The 3,666-nt window shown below is 35.6% G+C and overlaps 1 long non-coding RNA gene across 1 annotated transcript; it reads right to left on the reverse strand.

Moving 5' to 3' along the window:
- Positions 1 to 561: 561 nt before the first annotated feature.
- LOC123037227 lies at positions 562 to 3,343 on the reverse strand. The gene is made up of 3 exons (XR_006417418.1): positions 2,924 to 3,343; positions 864 to 2,015; positions 562 to 806 (listed from the first exon to the last, which is right to left on the reverse strand). It is a non-coding gene; the product is annotated as an uncharacterized LOC123037227 (long non-coding RNA).
- Between the last annotated feature and the right edge of the window lie 323 nt (positions 3,344 to 3,666).

The following is a 3,666-nucleotide window of genomic DNA, read 5'->3' on the forward strand; positions in this document are numbered from 1 at the left end:
TGCCATTCTGTAATTGGGAGACCAATCCTTTCGAATTTTGGATCTCGCAAACACAAACAGTGCCCATGCTAGCGAAGGTGGCATTAAGTTGTCTCATCACGCCGGGTAGTTCCGTTTCTTCCAGTGATTGAAAATGCTATGCTACATCAAAGTATTTTTTTTTACTCTCGCTATTGCTCTGATTTCGTTCGGCTCTGTAGCATAGCAAAGAGCACAAAAGCAAAACGGTTGCTTTTCTGCTCTGCTCTGTAGCACAGAACGTCGGAGTACAGAGCAATAGCAATAGCAAAAAAATGCCCGTCATTCTATTTGTAGTTGTAGCTATAGCACAAGCATCGACAGCGAGAATGAAAGCAAAGCGAACGAAAATAAAAGCAACTCTGCTTTTGCTCTCGTAGCAACAGCGTAGTTGCTCTCATAGCATTTTTGTAGTTGCTCTCATAGCAGCTCCGTATTTTGCCGCATACCAAATCTTACCGTTATATTTTGTTTTGGTACACATGCACGGTTTTAAACAAGCAGTAATATTAATTTACCAGATATTGCATTTAAAGACGTTAATTTCAAATTATAATAATATATTCCTTTTCAATATAACAAAAATAAAAAATTAAATTTCAACAATAACAATAATTTCAATTATGATTTTCTTCGTCTTCAAATGAAGGGAAATTTTCGATGACACTATCCAAATGGAATGAGTTTAGTTTGACAAGTATAATATTTTCTAATGTGTCGTGGCTTAACCTATTCCGATTGTCGACCAATAGAAGTTTTAATGATGAAAATGCCCTTTCGATTGTGACCTAAATAAAATTAAAAGTTATTAACATATTACTTGCAGCAAAAACAATACTTCTTACTTGTGTGGGCGGAGTGGCAAAGCATACTTTGCTTAGTGCATACAGTTCAGGATCAGTCGACTTTCTTTCTCTCCAGAAGTTCAATACATTAACACTTGCTTTCATGTAAGGGAGTTTTAGTGTTTCGATTTTTGTAAAAACATCCGTGCATTCGTCTGATGGCGATACCGTAGCTCCCAAATAGCTGTCTAACAAGTCGAACTCATTATTTTCCAGCCCTTCTTCAAGACTCATAGAATTCAATGAAGTTGTTGATGAATAAAGTTTGTGGATTCATAATGCAAGTGTAGCTATCTATAAACTCCCACAACATAGAGGTAGCGTCGAAATTTTCATCATCCGTTTTATTTTCGATTGCTTCAATTTCACTCAATACGTCCTTAGCTTTGTTAAGTCGATCGATCATTTCATATGTTGATCCCCACCTTGTGGGACAATCCAATTGAGGCAATTTAAGTTTTCGAAAGTCAAATGCCTCACGATAACCATTTGATGGCTTACGAATGTATTTCGTCACGTTGCGACATTGAATTACATAGCTTTTAATGTCTGCCTTTTTTGAAACATCAAGTGCGCAAAGTTGTGCAGTATGTGCTGCACACCGGCATATTTGTATATTACCCACGTGCAATTCTTCTGGGGTCTCAAAATTATCAATTTTTTTAGTATAGTCTATGTTTTTTTCCACTTCCTCTGTGCCTTCAAAATCATCATCAGCTGCATAACTATGTGATAATATTTTTGTTGTTTTTATCATGTTAGCTCCATTGTCTGATGTAATTGAAATAATTTGATTCAATCGGATGTTGTACTTCTCTAAAGTAGCTATAATTTCTTTGGCAAGATTTTTAGACGTACTTCCACTAGTGCCTTTAATTTCAGACATGCCTAAAATCCGGGATACAATTTTATTTTCATTAATAAATTGCGCGCTTATTCCAAAAATATTACGGTTAAGCTGAGTTGCGCTATCTATTTTCAAAGTCATTAAGCGGCCCTGCATTTCTTGTTGCATTTCGCTGCGTATGTTTTTCGCCACATGTTTTAGCATATTTTTGCATTTACTGCCATTTAATTTAAAGCTTTTTCCACTCTTTTCTGTAAGACCCAGACAAATCGGATCTATTTATTTATTTATTTATTTATGAAGAGCTGCCAAGTAATTTAAAACAAGAGAGAACGCTATAATCGGGTGCCCCGACTATCAGATACCCGTTACTCAGGTAAAGGGAGTGCGAGGGAGATGGAGATAGAAACTTTGATCACGCATAACTTTTTAACGAATGGTCCGATTTGAAAAATTTCTTCTACATTTCGATAGGTATTGATAAACACAATAAAACTGCATTTTTACTTTTCCGAAATATTTAAATTTTTAAAATCGTATATAAGCGATTGTGGGCGTTAAAGGGGGCGTGGCACCATTTTGAAACAAACTTGCGCTGCGTAGGAACTCCTAGAATCTGCATGCAAAATGCCAATCTTCTAGCTTTTATAGTTTCCGAGATCTCAGCGTTTATACGGACAGACAGACGGACAGACGGACAGACGGACATGGCTAGATCGACTCGGCTAGTGACCCTGATCAAGAATATATATACTTTATAGGGTCGGAAACGCTTCCTTCTAGCTGTTACATACTTTTGCACGAATACAATATACCCTTTTACTCTACGAGTAACGGGTATAATTAATAGGTAGCGGTAATGTTGAGCAATAGCAACGGGGGCCTTCAGCTCGGTTTTTTACAATGATTACATGAGTAATATTTTATATATACATTTTGGCTAAATAATAATTATTTTAAATGAGGTGATATAAGTTTGTGTTCTTTAGAAATAGTATTATTTGTAATATGTTTGGTAATATGGGGTTTGAGATGGATTCTAGTGGATTGGTGTTTTTAAATAGTAGTTGTCTTTGGCAGTTTAGTGACTTGCAGTTAGTCAGTAAATGAATAATTGATAAGGCATCGTTGGTATCATTGCAGAACGGACAGGTCCTGGTTTCGGTTGGGTCCATATAGTGTGTATTATATCTATTATATTTTTCATGTTTACCGAATTTAAAACATTGAAAGGTACGCTTTCTTCTGTTACCAGTCCTATGTATGAACGAATTAACTGTTTTTTGTTTATTTTAACTTTAATTATTTCTTTTCTGGGTTCTGTTATATTTTCTGAACAAGTGGACTCCTCGTCTAGATTATCTATTTTTATTTTGTGCACTCCAACAATATGTTTCTTTAAATTAAATGTACGATCTTTCTTTAAAGACCGATTACAAGATTTGCACTGCACATATGTTGACCCATCGTCTTCAAAATATTTTAAAATATTGTTTTTTCGCGAAGCCATGTTTACGCTTAAGGTGAATTAATATTACTACGCATTTAAAACCGTACATGCACCGAGCAACTACAAAAATGCTATGAGAGCAACTACGCTGTTGCTACGAGAGCAAAAGCAGAGTTGCTTTTATTTTCGTTCGCTTTGCTTTCATTCTCGGTTTCGATGCTTGTGCTATAGCTACAACTACAAATAGTATGACGGGCATTTTTGCTATTGCTATTGCTCATAAACTAAAAGAAGCTAACGTGGTTACCGCTGAGGGCATCCTAACAAAAGACACAATTCTAAATATATCGGAAAAGCGATTGAGTGGTTTGCTACGGAATAATATTCTGATGAAAGCTACTATGCTTGATCCTCGTTTTAAAAAAATGTACTTCAATATGCCTCTCCACGTCAAAAATGTAACAGATGAAATCGTAAGGCAGATGATTGAAAATAAAGAAACAAAA

The sequence above is a fragment of the Drosophila rhopaloa genome, unplaced genomic scaffold, assembly GCF_018152115.1.
Source record: "Drosophila rhopaloa isolate 14029-0021.01 unplaced genomic scaffold, ASM1815211v1 contig_155, whole genome shotgun sequence".
In the NCBI taxonomy this organism is placed as follows: domain Eukaryota; kingdom Metazoa; phylum Arthropoda; class Insecta; order Diptera; family Drosophilidae; genus Drosophila; species Drosophila rhopaloa.